The sequence below is a fragment of the Petaurus breviceps genome, unplaced genomic scaffold (genome assembly GCF_028583685.1).
Source record: "Petaurus breviceps papuanus isolate PSGF00001 unplaced genomic scaffold, PetGlider_PUasm1.0 66, whole genome shotgun sequence".
Classification (NCBI taxonomy): Eukaryota; Metazoa; Chordata; class Mammalia; order Diprotodontia; family Petauridae; genus Petaurus; species Petaurus breviceps.
The window spans coordinates 41,328-62,682 of NW_027186442.1; the positions used below are offsets into that span (position 1 = coordinate 41,328).

At 37.9% G+C, this 21,355-nt stretch overlaps 1 protein-coding gene across 1 annotated transcript in view; it reads left to right on the forward strand.

Annotated features, from left to right (window-relative positions):
• Positions 1 to 21,355, forward strand: part of LOC138173869 (adenylate kinase 7-like) — a gene marked incomplete at its 5' end in the record, with an annotated part of 127,433 nt that overhangs the window by 40,491 nt on the left and 65,587 nt on the right. The gene's annotated exons all lie outside the window — the stretch shown is intronic.

Consider the following 21,355-nt stretch of genomic DNA (forward strand, 5'->3'; position numbering starts at 1 on the left):
GGTAAGGGACTTATCCTAATAGTAACACATATATAATCCCCTCAAGTCCAAAAGCCTAAGAGATTCCCAGAAAAAGTCACTTACTGGTCAGGAATTGGTGGGGGGGGAATGGAACATACAGTTTGCTACAGATTGAGAGGTCCAGTCTTTTCAGTAAATACTAGTAGTTCTGACGCCAGTGGTTATCGATTGCTCCTCTACTCACTTCTTCCCAATCAATCTACTATGAGCCAAAGAAACTTGTTCCCTTTTTGTGCCTTCTCCCCTTCACGAAACTTCTGAAGCTATCCAGTGCCTCAGGGATACCCTGGGATATAACCTGCAGATGATGATGCTTATTGTGCCCAACATATCTCCTATACACTGAGGGTATAGACCTCTTAAACCTTAAAGGTGTGAAAATGGATAATATACATGCTATATCATTTGTGATTCCTTATGTTGATGAATTGGTGAGCTCATCCACAGTGTCACTAATCATTAAGCACCTGACATGTGCCAGACACTATTCTAAGTCCTGAGGATGCAGATTCCCCACCCAAAAAAAATGCAGTTACTGTCCTCAAGGAACTTACAACCTAATGAGGAAAGAAGCACACAAAAAGAAGCTGAAAAGTAAGGGGAAAAAAAGGGGGGTGGGAACGTAACAACCCACTTTGGAAAAGTGCAAAGGAATGCAGTCAGGTGGGAAATGAAGAGATGACTGACCTTAGCACCTCCCTTAAATGAAGGTTTTGGAAAGGTCTTTGCTTCACCCTCCAAAGAGAGGGTCAGAAAGTACTGATGAGATGTGAGTACCAAGGTTGATAAAGTCTTTCAGAATGACTAGTTTCCCTTAATTGGTATAAATTACAACTTAACCATTCCTTCTCAAGAGTGATACTTATCCATGTTTTCCGTAGATCTCTACTAAATCAGGGCCACTAATTGAAAGCAGTTGAAATGAGGGCTCTTCAAGTTTGAGGAATCTAAATATGAGTAGGAGACAATTAGTTTCTTCTACCAATTCCAGTTCTTTCATTTGGTGGTGGATGCCTTTCCATATGAATGGTTATATGGTAACCCTGAATCTTCACTACAATCAGAAAGAGGAAACCCACACACAAGACTTACAGGTTCAAAGGATATTCTATACAGCCAACTGAGGTCTGAGGAGGGCTAGAGATGAGAATGGGATGGTTTCCCAGCATTTATTTTGAGTAGGAATGGTCCAATCTCTGATGTATGCTAAAAGTGCTGCCTCCTTTGGGGGATTTCCAGTATTGTTCTAGGGAGCATGGGTGTTATCTGCTACTTCTGCTTCCAAATCGATGTTGGGATCTTTGAGTGAAGTGATTGGTTGATAGGGATGATAGTATGAAAGTGGAAGTTTCCCTGATTTACTCAAAGTTGACAGTGGTGCCAAGATGGACATTTTATGAGGTTATAAAAGACTTTGGCTAGTTTAAGGAGTAGAAGAAAAAAGTAAAGTGTAATTAGTACTTTTTAAAAATTCAATTTGTATTTACTTTCTGAATTTATTCCCTTCTGCCTACTCCTCCCTCACCCACTAAGAAAGCAAGAAAAAAAAACTCCTTCAAACATATATAGTCAAACAAAACAAATTCCTATGTTAGTTACATTAAAAAAACCCCAAACTTCAGTTTGCACTCTGAGGCCATCACCTCTATCTGGAGGTGAATAGCATATTTCATTTTGAATTCTCTGGAATGGGTTGCATTGTGTTCATAAGAGTTCCTAAGGCTTTCAAAGTTGTTTATCTTTACAGTATGTTGCATAATTTGTTCTGATTTTAGCTCATTTAATTTTGTATCAGTTCATACAAATCTTCATAGGTTTTTCTAAAACCATCCCCTTCATCATTTCTTATAGTACAATAGCAATACTTCATTTACATATCATATAACTTGTTTAGCAATTCCCCACTTGATTAATAACTTCTCACTTTCCAATTCTTTACCACCATGAAGAGTTGCTACACGTAATTTGTTATGTGTGAGTCCTTTTCCCCTTTCTTTGACCTCTCTGGGGTATAGACCTAGTAGTGGCTATCACTGGGTCAGAAGATATAGACACTTTAATAGCTTTGGGCATTGTTCTAAATTGCTTTCTGGAATGACTAGACCAGTTCAGAGTTCTTACCAACATTGCTTTAATTTGACTGTTTTTCCATAGCCCCTCCAGAATGTAATTCTTTTTCTTGTCAACTTTTACAGTCTTAAGCTGGTACCTCAGAGCTGTTTTAGTTTGTATTTTTCTAGTTATTAGTGTTTTAGAACATTTTGATATGCCTATCAATAGCTTGGATTTCTTTCTCTAAGAACTGCCTATTCATATCCTTTGACCATAGGGAATAGTCTTTATTCTTATAAATTTGGATTAATTCCATTCATATCTTAGAAGGCAGATAACATTTAATGGGATATATGCCAATTACCTAGGAAGTATGAGGAATATGGCTTTGGATTGCTCTCTCGAGTGAGGTATAAAATCCTAGTAGAAATGTTTATGGTTTTCATTTTTTCACTTTGGATTCTACATGTGAAATGCTAATTCAGATTCCATAGAGTAGAAAGAACTTCTAGTAAATTAAGATATTAATTAAATTAAAGATATTAATAAGATGATAAAAGATATTTATTAATACAGTTATGTATAAATTTATATGCATGTGTGTATTGTTTAGCAGACAATATCAATTTATGTTCTCAGAGTAAAGAATTAAAGCACTTGCAATTACAAAATTCTAAGAAGTAATATATTCTGTAAGAAAGGGGTATAGACCTAAAGAGATCAGTGGAAAGCACTGTAGCAATTAAAGATTTGTTGGCCTAAAGAACATGCATAGAGGAACCATTCAATATATTAGAGGTCATCCTCTAAGAATAATTTAGGATTATATAACAAAATTATTAGTGATATGCCACATCTTAATCTAACTGGGTACAATATAAAAATGATAATTTAAAATATATGCTAACTATATACATAGAACTTTCTCCTCTTTTCCAATTCATTTCCTCATCCCAAAAGCTAAATATATAACTATACACACAGTGTCCTGCAATCCTAACTTCCCATTAGTCATTTCTGTCTTTATCTTGGTTACTTCTTCATTCGGCCTTTATTAAATCCCAAAGGGGAACCATCTTGGGGTTTCATGTTTCAAAACATATAAATCATTTTAAGCTTATTGTATCACCTGTCACTGGCAGATCAGTAGATGAACCAACCCCCTCTGCCTCCTGCTTCTCAAACCATAGACCCTAAGCATGTATTTGATTCTTTTTTCAATAGCCCATGGTGAATAAGAATAAAATGGGAAAACATTTATTGTTACTTATTATGTGCCAAGTGCTATGCTAATTGCTGGTGATACAAATAGAAAAAGTAAGAGTACCTGCTTTCGGAGAGTTCACATTGTTATTCAGGGAAACAACACATATATGTACATATACATACACATATGTGTCACATATGTGTGTGACACACATATACATGTGTACATGCATACATGTGAGAGTTAAAACTATAGAGAGACTGGAAAGGCCTGTTGGCCAGGGCAGCAGCCAGGGTGATGACACTGGGTGTGAGTTGCCATGTACACCTCTGTTCTGAACCAGGCTTGACTTTGACTCCAGACTAGAATGAAATGAGACACTTGTAGATCATCTAACATTTAACAAAAGGAGGCTTACTTAGTAAGAGCTTGAAAAGGATGTATTTCATAAGGATGTAGCATTGATTCATTTGGACTCAGCTCCCCAACCTCCTCATTTACCACAGTGGCATGCCTAGTGTAATTCTGGGCAACCTCGCAGAACTTCAGTTTCCTCATCTTAAAAACAGCACCTACCTCACAAGAGTTACATGAGACTCAAATGAGATACTATATGTAAAATACTTTGCAAACCTTACAAGTCCTATATAAATGTCAACTATTATTATAGAATAGTCTTACTTTTAACAAGGCAACATTCTGTCTGTGCAGAATACAGCATTGGAAAGAAAGTTTTTACTTAGAAGGTCTCCCATTCATGCCTAAAAGGACACATGACCAGTTAGGTTTTTTTCCCACATGAAGTGAGAATGAAGCTAACAAATTGAGAACAGTAGTTAAAAGGTGACACCAAGTGGTTTGAAGGGATATTACAAGTAATAAAAAACTGGACTAGATTTATCAATAAAACTGATCAAACTTACTTAATAAAATAATGTCATGGACTCCTGTCTCAAGAAACAAACAAAAACCTCCCAATATTTTTTAACATCATTATTCTGTGAGTGAGGCTATATGGCTACAAGTTATAAAAGAGCACAGTCTCTAAAGAAGCAGAATTTCAGGTGACCCAAAGGGTAGTCGAGAGGTGAAAGAATAAGTTAGCTACAGAATATTGTCAACAATGATTCACTCATAAGAAATTACAAAGATCATAAGATTATAAATCTACAGCTGGAAGAGATCTCAGAAATCCTCTAATTCAATCCCTTCATTTTACCAGTGAGGAAACTAAGACCCAAAGAGGCCAAGTGTCACACAGATGCATCAGATGAGTAATATAAACCCATATTCCTCTTACCCCAAAGCCAGTACTCTTTCCAAAGTTCTGTGCAGCCTCTAGGAAATGAACATTTAGGAAAGTAGGTGGATTTGCCATATATTGAAAGCAAAGTGCAACAGATGAACAGTGTGAGTGTTGCACCAATATCCCCATAATATCAAAATATCTAGAGGAAGCCCTCTAAGATGTTCATCCCTCTTGAGGAAATTATAAGAAAATATTGAAAAGAGTTGCAAAAGATTAAAAGGCATGGATATGTTGCCATTAGAGAGAATATCCACATCAATAAATCACGTATCTATTGAAATATTGAAGCATATGACTTAATTGTCACTTAAAAAGAACTTTTAACAACCCTTCCAAGTGTTACTCCTACTGAGTTGCCACTTAGGAGATCAAGGGTTATCTAACTAAGGAGGTTTCTAGGCTCTTTTGATTTCCTCACTAAGGCAACTGATTTATATTGATTATACTTCTTTAAGAAATAGCAATAACCTTTGTACATGCCTGTTATTTTGTCCATTTCTTGTTTTTTTGTCATCAGCAGCATAAATTGGTCGGGTTAGAGTTATCTCAATTTTATTCCATGTTTCATTTTTTTTTCTGTACCCTGATTTAGTATTAATTTTGGTTTTTGCTCTAAGTCAATAGCTACTGACACATTAGGTTGACTGTCTGTGGAGAATTAATGGGAGAAAATAGATAAGACCTCACAGTGTTTGTATGATGGGAATGATGCGGAAATGTATGGATAGGGCTTCAGTGGTAGATAGGTGACCAGCAAGATGCTGCAGTAATTGTTTTCTTCACACTTCTTCAAGGCCAAAACCTTAAAAACACTAGACAGCTTAAATACTTCAAATTCACATTTTTCAGTCCTCACTCTAGCTGACTTCATATCTGTCAGAGTGAATTCAAGCACCCAAATTTGTGATTCACTCTGACTATAGGGACCACCAATGTCAATGATTCAGCCTGAACTGCTCCCATATCCAAACTACAAAATATACAAGTGTTGATTCTGCCCATAGAAAGGGCAAGTAACTGGAGATGGTCGAAGATTTTAAATTTGTATGCAATACTCAGAGCCACAGGGTAGAGGAGAAAGAGTATCAGGACTGAGAGAAGGACTAGTTGGGGCCAGTCTTCTCTCTCTGTAGATTAATCAGATTGGGATCTCAACACCAATGTAAAATAAAGAGTCTGCGGCTGTCAACAACCCAAGTTTGGAGGTCTGTGCACAATCGGAAAGAGCAGGGATTGAGATAAAAATATCCAGGACTCATTGATTATTGTTGTCAGTCACTAAATCAATGCTGCAGAGATAGTACCATAGTTTTTATTACACTTAAGAGTGCATACAAAAGTCATTGAGCCCAGATATCAGTTTCGGCAATCTTATTTAGAATGTGAATACAAGAGCAGCATGGAAATAATGGAGTTTTACCAAAGGCAGGAGGGGAAGATAAGGATATAAATATCTGGAAGCAAGTAACTGAAGGGGAAGATACGAATTTCTACATCAGGAAAGTCAGAGAACTAGCTAGTCAAAATTAAGCTAAAGTCCTGTATCCCAGCCTTGATCTTCACAAACTTCAGCAGGCAGTATGGTATGACCTTCTAGTTTCCAGCAATAATATCTGGAAATTTAATATAGAGACTGGGACAGTGTTTTTCTTAGTACAATGGCAGCAAGAAGCCAGAGCCAGAAATTCTTTTGTCAGAGGATCAAAAAGTAAAGGTAGAATCCAGAGGCAAGTAAAGGAGAATGTAAGAGAAAAATGCTATGAAAGACCAAAAGAGCCAGAGAAAGCTAAGCCTTAATAAAAATCTCAAATAAGCAGATAAACTAGCAAACAGAAGGAAGAATGAGAAACACTTCAGAGAGAAATTAAAGCACTTTAAACTACCATTATAACACAAAAAAAAGAAACATTCTCAACGAAAGACAGAATTCTCTGGACTCTCAAGAAATCATGGAATGATCTCCAGAGTTTGCAGTAATCTCTTACTTGCCCAATCTTATGGTCTGTTCTCAGTCCTCATCCTTCTTGATTTCTGTTGCATTTGGCACTGTACTTTCTTCTTGAATACTCTTTCTTTTTAGGTTTTCCATGATATTAATCTCTCTGGTTTTCCTCCTACCTGTATGACTTCACCTTCTTAGTGTCCTCTGCTGGTTCCTCATCCATATCATAATCTCTGTGGTAGAAGGAATATCTGTTTCATTTACTTTTCAGGTGAGACCAAGAACCCCAGCAATAACAGTACATTACCATCACTCCCAACTACTAGTCCTGATTCCAGCGTACCCCCACAGACATCCTCCAAAGAACTGACCCCTGTGGAGAAGGAGCCCACCATTTCCACCACCACCAATACCAACTACAACCTGTGGGTCTGTCAGACTAACCTAGCAAAAGCAGCAAGGAGATCTGAGGGAGAGATGAAAAGTGGCATATAAAGGCAGGTTTTACTGCCACCGCTTTAACTATTACCTTCCCTCAGATTCTAACAGAGAAAGTCCAGAACCCTGTACTCAAAAGCCCCAGGAATAGCAGCAAACCTGCTTTCCCTCAGGCCATCAGCCCAGCTCCTAGCCTAGCTTCTGTAGCCATCATCCAGATGAACAGCATGAAATCAGAGCTCATCTGACCCCACCCTCACCTATTTACCTTACTTCAACAAGCAGTAATCTAGTTTCTGCCTATAGATATCCAGTCATGGAGAACTACTTCCTGAGGCAGCTTATTTTACTGTTGAGAGTTCTAATTGTTTGTTTGTTTTTTAAATTTTGATAACTTTTGTTTTTGCATCATTTTTATTTCCAAATATATCTTCTTTTTACTTCCCTACCCAGAGAGCTATTCTTTTTTTTTTTTTAAAGCAATTGGGGTTAAGTAACTTGCTCAAGGTTACATGGCCAGTTATTTCTGGGTGGGTGCTAAGTGTCTGAGCTCAGATTCGATCCCAGGTCATCCCAACTTTGGGGCCGGTGCTCTTACTTGCTGTGCTACCTGGCTGCCCCAGAGAGCTATTCTTTATGATATAATCCCATCTTGAAATTGCCTCTCTCAACCTACACTTGTACTACCATGTTGAGTCCCCAAGGAATTGTCTAAATTCATATTCTAAGGGTAACACTATGGGTAGCTACTTAAAACTATAGCTCATGAATCATGAAGTTCATGCTTCCCATTTAGAATCATCTGGTATATTCAGTTAGGGATTATCAAAGTCATTTGCTCAACTAACAACAAAAACAGTAGCTAAAAAAGCATCCTTTCAATTTCCTTGGCCCACAATCCAGAGTTCCATCTATGGTAAATATCCACCATACCCCTGAGAGTGCTGGTTGGTTGGTTGGTTGGTGTCCTTCATTCTTGAAGAGAACCAAAATGAAATTGCTATGTCAAGTTTTGTTTTGTCCAACTGACTCATCAGACCAATACAAGCTTGGAATGCTCTACCACAAGTTGGGCACAAATAGTCTGTGTGAACATTTGATGTGGATATTCGAAACTTGTGCATTCTGCATTTCTTTTGAGCTATTTCAATTCTGCTTTGCTTATAGAGCACAGCACTTTCTCTGCTGTGGGCATGCCATGCTGGCGGTCCTGTGCCAGTGTCTCCCATGTCCCACAATCAATTCCAAAGTTCTTAAGAGAGATCTTGAGTGTCCTTGTACCGCTTCTTTTGACCACCATGTGAATGCTTGCTTTAGTGAGGCTTTACAAATGTAGAGCGCACAATGCAGCCAAAGCAATCACAACCCTTGGTACAGAGTCTCAAGGTGAACTATCAGGGTGAAGCACAGGGTCTTGTTGTTTGTTGTTGTTGTGGTTTGTCCTTAGTTCTAGAAGAAGACCACAACATCAGGAAGTGGATGCCATGATATGCAAATGAATTTGATTTAAGTGAGGCAGGGCTGTGCAAAGTCACCAGCCTCATTTTCTCCTCCAGAGCCATCTGGGTCCAGTGGCCAGATATAGATATTTTTAACCTAAGGTCTTTAACAGGTCTCAGTTTGACTGAGGTCACACCCTTTTGGTGATTAAGGCTAGGTAAGAAATGAGGTAGAGAATGACTTCTTTTTTACTTAGTCAAAAAAAAACAAACAAACTCAGGGGAAGCCCTTCAGGGTTTCTGGCCAAAACAGAAACAAATGCTATTTACATTCACTTTAAGCCAATCTGGGTCCAAACTATGACCAAGTGGTCATCTCTACAACCATGATCCACTTATATATGAAAATGTGAAAATGCATTTGAATGCAGTAATCCCCATAAATCTCATTGTCTCCATATTTCATTTATACATAGTTGTTTATATGTTTTCTCCATCTTTAGATTGTGAGCTCCTTGAGCTTCAGGAACTTTTTTTTCCCTTTCTCATATTCCCAGTAGTTAGTACAGTGCCTGGCATATAGTAAATGCTTCTTTTTTTTTTTAAAGCAATCAGGGTTAAGTAACTTGCTTAAGGTTACATGGGTAGTTATTTCTGCATGTGGTGCTGAGTGTCTGAGCCCAGATTTGATCCCCAGGTCATCCTGACACTGGGGCCGGTGCTCTTACTGGTTGTGCTACCTGGCCGCCCCTTAAAAAAATGCTTCTTAACCCGCCCCTTACATCCTACAGATCTCCCAAGGTTTGAAAGTGACACACCCTTACAATATCACAAAAAGAAAAAAAGAAGAGCAGTTCAGCAAAACTAACCAACCTATGAACTTAGTCTGGTAGTAGGTGCAGAGTTTCATATGCACAGCCCCACATCTTTTTAATCATCAGAGGTGTATTTTCTTATTTATTTCTACAGGGACAAATTTAGTTAATTTAATTACAGTGATCAATTGTTATTGTGGTAGTGGTGGTTTTGCTTCATTTATATTATGGTAGTCATTGTTTATATTGTCTTCATGCTTCTGCTTACTTTACTCTGCACTGGTTCATATAAGCATATTCATCTGAATATTTCATGTCCATCATTTCTTACAATTAACCAGTATTCCATTACATTCATGTACCGCCATCTATTTAGCCAACTATAAGCATCTACTTTGTTTCCATTTCCTTGCTACTGTTGAGGTTTGGGGGCTTAGGGGTGCTCAAGACCCCAAAATAGCGACATGCCAAGTCCTGCCAAATGAATTCCAATCAAGCCTTCTCTCAGCCAAAGTTAAACAAAGTGTATTAAAGATTCACCCTAATGGGTAGACTCTTAAAGAGCTTAAGTATTTGTGACGCTTGTATTAGACAAGCGGGTCAGAACAATCTGACACAGACTGAGTCTGCGTTAGATTGAATCTCAGCCCCTTCATGGAGGCAAGATAGATCTTATATACAGAAAGATTGTGGGAGGGATCTAGGGGTAGTCTAGAGAAGGGGTTTGGGGAGGGTCTTGAGGAGGCATCTAAGGAGGATCTCGATGGGACTGGTCAGACTCCAGGAATGGGATTAAGGGTAGGAAATAGCTGAAGGCTACCTGGAGGTGACAGACAATGGAGGGCTAGGCTAGTTTAAAGGTATAGATTTGGATATAGATATTTTAATAGGATCATGAGTGAGAAGTAACTGGACAGTGGAGGGCCAGGCTAGGTTAGGAGTAACAGAGATTTGTGCCTAGTGAAAATGAAAGGCTTATGACTTCAGGCAAATTCTTCATCAAGTGGGAAGATTCAAAGGGGTTCTCAGAGCCTAAACCCTATAACTATGATATAAGTACTACAAATAGTTATGATTGTTAAGACATTTTTTTTGCACTAAGCCTAAATACATTTTTACATCTTCTACCCAGAGTTTATCACTTAGCATTCAGCCCTTCACATGTTTGAAGACAGCTGTAATGTTCACTCTAAAGCTCTTCTTTCTTCTTCCCAGACCTGTGACTTCATGGGAGTCTCAACAACTCACCTATAACTTACTGTCTTAGAGAGTTGTCTGGGGATACTGAGAGCTTAAGTTTCTTGCCCAGAGTTCTTGTGGACTGCATATATCAGAAGCAAGACTTGAGCTCAAGTCTTCCTAAAAGGCCAACTCCCTATCCACATCACCATTTCTAAGCCTTCTCTTATTTAAGCTAAACTTTCCCAGGTCCTTCAAATATTACTTTTAAGTCATGTTCTCCAGGCCTCTCCTTTTCTGGATATCTATCAGCTTGTCCATGTCTTTCCTAAACTGATTACCAGAACTGAATAGTGCTCTAGGTCTGACCATAGCAGACTGTAGTAAAGCTATTTCCTCCCACATTTGAAAAATAAAGCAACTCAATGCAAATTACAATAGCATTACACATAAAAGCTATGGTAGAATTAACATTTGACACAGATTTGTTTCATTTTACATAAGCAACCTGTGAGGTCTCTTTCATGGATTTTCCCTGTCTTTTTTCTCCGAGTTAATTAGGTTCATTACTTATTAATTCCTTGGTTGTTGTATTTGTTTACCATTCTTATGAGTGTTGTCTATGATATTTGCAAAGCAAATAATCTATACACATCTGTTTTTGTTTTTAATGTTTCAAATGTCTCTCTTTTATTGCACATGGTTTTTTTTTTTCATTTATAATTGGGCTCAGATTTGTAGGGATGTCACTTTGGGTTGTAGCTTGAGCCTCTTTGCTCTTCAGAACACATTCCACTCCTCTCTGGTGAGTGCAGAATACTCTTGCATTATTTGAATTTCTTTTTCCTTTATATTTGAAAGTCTTTCTCCTGGTGACTCAAAGAATTCGTTGTTTGTCATTGGAATTGTTTGGTTTAATCACTATATATCTTGGAGTTTGTAGCATGGGTTTGTTTTCTGCAGCCAATCTGTGGATTCTTTCCATTAGCATTTATTTTGTGTGTGTTCAGAATTCTGGGAAGTTTTCTCATTTCTTGCTTTATTCAAGGTTTGGGTTTTTTTTTTTTTACATTTTTGTCTTCTGGGAGGCCTATGATCCTTAAGTTGTTTCTACATATCCTGTCTTCAAGATCAATATGTTTTACTTATAGATTTCATGATGTTTAATGCTATTTCTTTTTGCTTCTCTTATTACAGATTATCCCTCCCTTCTGTATATTTGCATTCCCAATCAATTTTCCTCTTCTCCTTCTTTGGAAAGACTTTAACTTTAACACTATGGATTTGTGTTTTTTTTATTCTGCCAATTTCTTCTGTGCAAGGCATAAACTCTGCTTTTACAGTTCTTGTTTCTTAAAGCATTCAGGAACATCCCATTGTGATTCCATAATCTCTTGGATATCCACATGGCCTTTGCCTTATTGGACATGGATTCATTTTCCTTTGTTTCACAGTATTTATTCAGAGATGTCTGGACTTGTCTAGATGTTTTGGATGCCATCTTCCTTTCTATTGTTAATATCTTCCCTGTTGATTTATCTATTTGTACTGTTTTCTTCCCTGTGCGATCTTTAGTAATTTTCAGTTTTTTTTTCTTTATATTCCTCTATCACTCACTTTCTTTCTTCTTCTCCTTCGATAGTGGATCCTCTAAGGGCTAGACTTCATAGCTATCTCAGCCTACTCCCACCCTGGAGAATTTGCTTTTCACTGGCCTCAGTTTCTGCCCCGTGACTTCTGGAGAGACAGAACTGACCCCAACTGGAGGTAAAGTTTGATTTATTTAGCAAATGAAAGCAAGCAAGAAACATGAATGTATGACAGAAAGATACAAAATTAATTTCTAGTATCTTACAGGATCTACTTATTTGCTTTTACCTTAATGTTAATTTTTAGAATCTTCCTTCTATGTTCCTGAGTGCTTGGCTTCCTAGATGTTTCAGCTGGATGAAGAATTGCCAGGGGTGGTACAGAGGGCCTTGGACAAGATGACTTGTGAGGTTCCTTCCAACTTTAAGATTGTTTTTTACCTATGAGTCAGCTATTTTGTCCATAGTCTCATCTCTGCTTCTCTTAACTCATTTCTGTGGCATCAGGCATCTCAATTTAATAAATATTTCTTAAGTATGCCTATGATTTTCAAGGCACTGTGTCAGATACTGGGAATACAACTATGGTGAAGAAAAATATAATATGTGAAGGGTAATTCAAAAAGAACCTTACTGGTACTATGTAGAAGATAGCAGCTCAGCTGAGTCTTGAAGAAACGTAAGACTTCTGAGAGTCAAAGTTAAGAAGGGTGTGCCTGGGGTGGCTAGGTGGTGCAATGAATAGAGCACCAGCCCTGGAGTCAGGAGGATCTGAACTCATATCTGGCCTCAGACACTCAACATTTACTAGTTGTATGACCTTGGGCAAGTCATTTAACCCCAATCTCCCTGCCTTCCCCCTCTCAAAAAAAAGTGTTCCTTCTAGGAATAGAGAACAGCCTAGAAAAGATGGGATGTCCAGTTCAGAGAAGAGCTAGTAGTTTTCTGTTTGGAATGTAGAGTGCTTGAAGGAGATGAATATGAGCTATGGTTGAAAAGATAATTTGGAACCTTATTGTAGAAGGTCTTACATACCAACCTGAGGAATTTATATTTTCTTCTTAAAGCAAAAAAAAATTACTGAAGTGTTTGTTTTTATTTTTGTTTTTAGCAGAGGAGTTCCAAGTGTCAGACTAGTACCTTAGAAACATTAATTTGGCATTTGTATGAGGAATGGATAAAAGAGGAGGAGACAGTGGAAGCAGGATGACCTATTAGGAAGCTATTTCAGTAACCCAGATGAGAGATGATAAGGGCCTGAACTAGGCTTGAGGTCATATGAGTGGGAGAAAGAGAAATAGATGAGAAAGATGTGGAGGAAAAGTAACCAAGATGCGATAACTGATTGGATATGGAGAGTGAGTGGCAAAGAAGAGTCAAGGATGACAGCAAAATTGCAGATCTGGGTGACAGCAGGGCAGATGATGGTGATCTAGGCAGACCTGAGTATATTTGGAAGATGTGTGGGTTTAAGGGTAAGGGTAATGAATGAAGAATTTTTCAGGGTAACGAGTCCATTTTAGATATACTTAGTTCGAAGTTTCTATAACATTCAGGTGGAAGTGTCCAGCAGGCAGGTGGCAATGCAGGCCTGGCATTTAGCAGAGAGATTAGTCCTTTCTTGAATTAAATTTTTTTTAACCAGCAAAAATCTGCCCTTCCCCCAATTAATGATGAAAGGAAAGCAAAATATTTATTACAAATATGTATGGTCAAGCAAAACAAATTTCCACATTGGCTATGTCTAAAAGAAATATACACATATATATTTAAGTATATATGTGTCTTATGTATGTATTTATACATGTTATATATATGTGTATATATATACATATATGTAAACACACACACACACACATATATATATGAGGGCTTGTGTGAAATTATGGCAAAATTTGGTTGCCCAGAGAAGTTCATCAATATTGCACATCTGTTCCATGATGACATAGTTGCACGGGTTCTGGATAATGAGCAGTGCTCTAAGTACTTTCTAACTTTGGACTTTATTTTAGGGCTATGTTTTGTGCTCTTCTGAAAGGAATTTCTGGGCTGATCATGTTGCTACTTTCTCGGAGTATTAAGTATTACATTATTCAAGACTCTCAGTACAGTTAAGGCTGGGGTCTTTCAAATTTTTAGTGCTCCCAATGTGGCCGGGTCTAAAAAGTTTGATTTTTGCTCCCCTGCTCTGAAGACTCCTGACCTGTGTTTAGGTCTGATTAACAGTAGACTGTCAGCCAGATGAAAAACTCTACTGGTTCAGAGTGGCAGAAATGTAGGTTTCCCTTTGATCTGTGATTCCTGTCCTGACTATTCCTCAACAGACTTTAAATTGGGCTAGAAGCTGCAACTGAGACCCTCTTCCATTCCTGGGGTCCAAGCCATTCAGCTGCTGTTTGCTTCTGAACTTTCTCCTTGCATGAGACACAGGATAAGACCCATGACTGATCCTCACCCTGGATTGTCATCATTAGGCACAGGTACCCTATCCTGTCCAGTCTATATCTATGACAAGGATGTAAATAGTGAGCCGCAGAACTGTCAGTTGGCACCTGTGCCTATAGCCTATATTAGTTTAGGCCTGTCTATGCTAGATTTAGGACCTCTTTTTGTCAGGGTACATAGCATTTCCTTGTCTAGGAGGGCTCCCCGGTTTCTACATATCTATCTGTCTGTCTGTGTGTGACTTGGGTCAGAAAAATTACTCACTCTGATTTTTTTCTTGAATTTCCTGATAAGGATTCAATCTGGGTGCATTTTCTAGCTGTTTGAAGGAGTTTTTGGTGGAGAGCTCACTGTACTGCTTGCTACTTCACCATCTTGGCTCTGCCTCTTGATACTAAGTCTTTATAGATGGATTTTGGAGGTATCTGACTAGAGATGATCACTGAACCCATGGTAAAGTTGATGAGAACAGAGAGAGTGAAGGGTAGGAAGGATTAGGGGGTTCCATTCTGCTGCATGTTGGTATCAAACTACCTGGAACTACACAAAGGTGATCAGTTTCTATCCCTGTCTTTCCCCAGAATCAAATGGTTATGTTGTCATCATTATGCCACTAAAAGTGAAATAAGAATCCAAAGAACAACTGTTGTACCGACATGAGGTTTATTTAAGGTTATAGCATAACTAGCCAGGCCTAGAACTGATAGATCACATGGCTTAGGGCTGGAAAGCCCTCTGAAAGACAACTCTTTCCCTTAATGGATGAGAAAACTGGAACCCAAGATAGTTAAATGACCTGCCTAAGGGCACAGAGGTAGCAAATGGCTACCTAGGTTTTGAAACCTGATACTCTCACCTCAAATCCAATGCTGTTTTCAGTGTATCATGCTGCTTCTTAATTGCAGCTTCATCAATAATATCAGAATTAATATCATATAGTTACTCCTATAAAATGTCTACTCACTGGTCACTACACAAGGACCTCACATTTAAGGTCCAACAGTTAATGTTTATAGACAGTTTCCACATTTTCATTCTTCTTTTTCTTCCATTCTTTCATCATCACTGCAAAAGTCAAAGAAGACCTCAAAAACTGAGGGTAATTTTGTATTTCCCTTTCTTTCATGGCATGCAACAACCAAAGAATTTTTCCCCTACTTAGTGTCCAGTCTACTGTTGAATTGCCTCCACTAGGCTGGTCCTTACTTAGCAGGCAGATGTCCTACACCAGTGAAATTGTGTCCAAAGCCTTTTGGGCATAGTTAACATGCCAGACCTTTGCTTCATTGGGGAAGAGACTGTGCCCCAAACATATCAGAAACTATTTGATGCTATATTTCATTAAGCCACTGTGAGTGAAGAAAGATACTGGAACACTACTATCTCCAGTGTTTGCTTCACAAAAAAACTTAAAAATGCAAACAGAAAAGGGTGAAAATTATACTTATTTATATAGGTAGAAATTCAAGAAGTAATAACACTTTTAATCATGAACCAGACCATAGCAGTCATATAAATCACTGACCAAAAGAAAGGCTACCCAGGACATTGGCAGAGGGCCATCTACAAACAGGAGCATCTGTAGAAATTTTCCATTAATAGGGGATCAGTCTTCTATTTTGATCTTGTACCAGGCTAGCTCCACCACATTGGTGAATATGGAATACTCTAAAATAGAGAGACATATAGTATGTATATGCCTCATTTGAGGTTGACACTCAGTGGGTCATTGAACAGTTGCCTTCTTGGTGACATTTATGATCTTCACCTATGCACCTTGTTTGGGAAAAGACATTTAAGTTTGAAATTTCCTCTAATAAGTAGAATGCACTTTTTTTTACTTAAACAGTAGACAAAGTGGAATCTTATATTCTCTACATTTCTTAGTTATGTGAAAGTGAATATGTAGTTTGTTGTAGAAAATTTTGTGTGAAAGCTTAGGAGTATTGATTACTATTGATAATGTCTTCTTGGTTTCCTCCTTTTGGAAATAAAATAAGCTGTAATATTTTCCATATTTTTGGAATCTTCTTTGAGAAATATCCCTGAATGCTTTTCAAATCTTGTCACTTCCTGCATAAATCTCTTCCGTATGTATTTGGTCAGGTCTGGATGCTCTTCCTGATAAAATTTTCTGGGAATTTTCTTCCTCTCAGCTTCTATCAGGTGCCTGCAAAAGAAAGTAGACTCTAAATACAACCAATAGAGCTACAATTATCTAGCACTTTAAACTTTGCAAAGTAGGTACTACTGTCTCACTTTTTATGTAGCTTTAGAAATTTGGGGAGGGAACCAACTGACCAAGAAACACTGATCCATAGCTATATTAATAGCGCATTAGTGTGCCTGTCCTCTCATATCTTATAAACAATTGTAATTTTCCTTTCCTTTCACAATCTTTGCCAGTCTGGTGAATGTGCAGCAGGACCTTAAAGGCATTTTAATTTGCATTAATTTTATTATTAATGATTTGATGTATGTTTCACATGATATTAGTGGTATTCATTTCTTCTTTTACGAACTGCTTATCAGTATTCTTTGACCATTTGTCTTTTGGAAAATTACTCTTGTTCTTATATATTTGTATCAATTTTCCATATATATTAGATGTCACATTTTTTATCAGAGAAATTTGCTGTAAAGATTTTTCCCCACTTAACTGTTTTTCTTCTAATTCTAAGAGCATTGGTTTTGTTTGTGCAAAACCTTTTCAATTTTATGTAATTAAAATTATCTGTTTTATCACCTGTGATCTTCTCTATCCCTTATTTGTTTAAAAAAAAACTCCTTTTCTATCTATAATTGTGAGAGGTAAAATGTCTGTACTTTTAGTCTACTCATCCCTTGGCATACATTCAGCAATGTTGAGAGTCAGCTGTTATTTCAGAATGGGCAGCCTGCCCAGTACAGTTTCTCACTACTATCTTAGGGAATGGCCTTGGAGATGGAAACTGTTATTTTAGTGGCCTTGGAGATTGCTTCTCAGAGAATTCAGGAATTCAAACAGTGGGGAAAAACAACAACTACTGAACTTTTAACAATCAAGCAGGGAGCTTATAAGACGTTACAATGACTTCATACACACACACACACAAAAAAAATTAAATTTTTAACCGTTTAGCAAGCAAGTAGAGAGGTTATAGTATTTAATGTCAAAATCTCTTATCTTTACTTAACTTTCTTGTAGTAACAGTATTTGTACATGTATAATCAGAAATCATGGCTGACTTGAGTTACTATCAGGGCTATAGTTTTCCCTGAAATGAACACCTTTAGGGAATGGAAGATGGATATTGATCTAACTAAAGAGATGAAAGACAATTAGACAGGTAAAAGAAGAACCTGGAAGACAGTCCATTTATTTTGTTGGTATTCTTGCAGTGTCAGGAGAAAGGGACAAAGACCCACAGCATGTTGAGTAAGCCACTTATGGTCACTTTATGAGAAGAAATGAATGAGTGGGCAGACATAGATAGGTTGAGATCTGTATCTCTATAGGCAATATCACCTCAATGAGATCACATACCTTGTCATTTAACCTCCTGTCCAGGAGAGAATAGAGAGACCAGCTTTGAGGGTTGCATATACAACTAATTGCCAGTCTAGGTAAAAGACGTTCCTTGTTTATTTCCATGTCTGTAATTAAGTTGAACTATTTTGTGTGATTAAGGATTTCATTTAGGAGATCTTCAATAAACTGGGACTTGATATAATTAAGATGGAAGGGAGACCATCTTTAAACAGAGTATCTATAGGGAATCCCTCTGAGCCTCAGATTTCTCTTTGGCAAGTTTTACTAGATGACCTCTAAGATTCCTTCTAGCTCTTAGAAAAATGCTATGATCTTATAAGACTATGATGAATAATGCTAAAAAAAAATAACAGCTTTAGGAATAATTCATTTCCATTGGGACATTTATTCATATCATTTATTGGTTTACTTGATCAAACTGACTTTTGCCTAAATTACTGAATAAATTGTCCAAGTGGACTTATTACCTAATAGCTATATACTGCCCCCATACATATACTTTCTTTTGAGTCTGTGCCCAAACCTTCAGGTGGTTGCTACTTTAATTCAAATATGATGTCTTACTCACCTATAATTAGTATTTGGAATTTACTGTAATTACTAAGTCAGTTTAACTAGCTCACTGTTGAAAGTAAATCATGTTACATTTTTAAAATATTCATTGAGTGCCTATCAAAGGCTCTTTGCAAGTAATTGTGGGAGAATATATGTCCCCTGAAAAATTAATGAAATTTTAATAATTATTACCAAGTCGATACTTCAAAGAGATCAAAGAAAAATGAAAAGGGACCTAAATATGCAAAAAAATATTTGTATAAGCTTTTCTCATAGTGACAAAGTACTGAAAACTGAGGGACAATTCATTAATTGGGGACTGGGTGAATAAGCTATGGTATATGAATGTGATAGAATACTATTGTGCTGTAAGAAATGATGAAGATGGTTTCAGAAAAACCTGGCAAAGCTTATATGAACTGATGCAAGGTGAAATGAGCGGACCTAAGAGAACAATTTATTCAGTAACAGCTATGTTGTAAAGCCAAGCAACTTTGAAAGACTTAAGAACTTTGATCAACACAACAACCAACCACAATTCCAGAGGACTCATGATGAAATATACCCTCTCCTTCCAGGTAAAGAAATGATGGATTTAAAATTACTATTGAAATATTTTTTTTAACATGGCCAGTGTAAGAACTTATTTTGCTTTATGTATACATATTTGTAATGAGTTTTGTTTTTCTTACTTTCTCAATATGGGAGAGGGAGAAAGAGCAGGTAGAAGGGAAATAATGCAGACCTGAAAATAATTGAATTAAGAAAAAATAATTATTACCAAAGAACTTGGGAGGACTAATTATGTAATAATCCATTTGATTTCTCTTAGATGTATCACTCAGTAAACACAAACCAAATAATATTTTGCATTGTAAGTGAATCAATACTACTTAAAATGTTTTCCAATTCTGTTTCATTCAGTTCATGAGAAAAGGTTCAATTTTATGTTACATTTAGCAGGTTGGTTCCCAAGTGACTAAGTTTTTGTTTGGATCTGTTTAATAGTATCTTGATTTCTCATCGTCACTAACTTCCATTTGCTCCAATCTAATTCTGAAGGAATGATTCTCTTCAATGAGCTTTTGAGAGACTTTTCCTATCTGGCAAATTTGGCTTTTTAAGGCATTCTTCTCCTCATTGCCTTTTTGAGCCTCTTTTGCCATCTGAGTTAATTACCCCTGGGGTGTGTGGCCAGTGTGCCAGAGCTTGTGGGGGCTGCAGAGAGGGCAGCTGCCTAACAGCTCTGGCAGCTGCAAAACCTCAGCAATTTGGGACATAGATCTCTGCAGTCTGGAAGCAGAGTTCTACCATGGCAAAGAGCTCAAAAGTCAAGTAATTGGCTGGCAATATGAGCAAGCAGAGGAAGCACAAACAGACTATAGAAACCTTTTTTGGGAATGAAAGCCAGAACTGAGCTTGGGTCCTCCTGACTCCAGGGCCAGCACCTTACTTACTGAGCCACCTAGCTGCCCCTCGAGTGACTAAGTTTTGAACGAAATTGCCATAATGCGAAACTAGTACTTAGAAGTACTAAGTAAAATAGAAATTGAAAGAATTCACCAATCACCTCTTGAAAAAGATCCCACAAAGAAAACACCTAGGAATATTATAGCCAAATTCCAGAGTTCCCAGGTCAAGGAGAAAATACTGCAAGCAGTCAGGAAGAAACAATTTGAGTACTGTGGAAATACAATCAGGATAACACAAGACCTAGCATCTTCTATATTAAAGGACTGAAGGTCTTGGAATATGATATTCTGGAGGTCAAAGGAGCTAGGATTAAAACCAAGAATAAGGGGTGGAGCCAAGATGGCAGAGTAGAAATAGGACTTCCATGCGGCTCCCACTTCCACCTCCTCCAATTCATGTAAAAAATTACTCAAAACAAACTTTGAAGCTACAGAACTCACGAAATTACAGAGAGAAGCTAACCTCCCACTGAAGGCAGCCCAGCAGCAGGGGCCAGCACAGCACTCTGGGAGCCAAGTCCAGCCCTGCATGAGCTGGAGGTTTTAGCCCCAGGGCAGTCACATCCAATTGCCAGCTGGAGGGACTTCAGATTACCAGCAGCTGTGGTGGTTTCCAGAATTATCAACCCATAGATTCTAAGGACAAAGTGAGAGTTCAGTGCAGTGTGGATGTTGGAAACCAGGAGTCTAGGAGTGTGGTTCGGCCTTTGCCCCCTGGAGGGAGAAGTGGCTGAGGCATGGTGGCCGTGCAGCCACCACCACATGGCTGCTTCAGAGCTCCTGGCCTGCAGATTTTAGGGGGACCAAGAGACCAGTCTGAGGGGTAATCACCCTTGCTTTAGCCTGCTTGGATCTGGATCACTGTCTAGGGTGGAGATCCTAGGGTGTGTGACCAGTTTGCCAGAGCATGTGGAGGATTCAGAGAGGGCAGCCAACTAATAGTTACAGCAGCTGAGAATATCTCAGCAATTGGGACAAAATTCCCCTCTCTGGTAGCAGAGTTCTACTGTGGCAAAAAGCTCAAGAGTCAAGTAATTAAGTGGCAACATGAGCAAGCAAAGGAAGCAAAGCAAGCTCAGCAATCTGATTTTACAATCTTATTTTGGGGACAAAAAGGATCAAAACATGGAACAGGAAGAAGACAGTGAATGTAACCAAAGCTTCCAAGAAAAATATAAGCTGGTTACAGCCCATAGAGGAGCTTAAGATGGATTTTGAAAAACCAAATAAGAGAAGTGTAGGAAAAATTGGGAAGAGAAATGAGAATTATGCAAGAAAATCATGAAATGAGAGTCAGCAACCTAACTGAAGAAAATAACACCCTAAAAAATAGATGAGCTCAGATGGCAAAAGAGGCTCA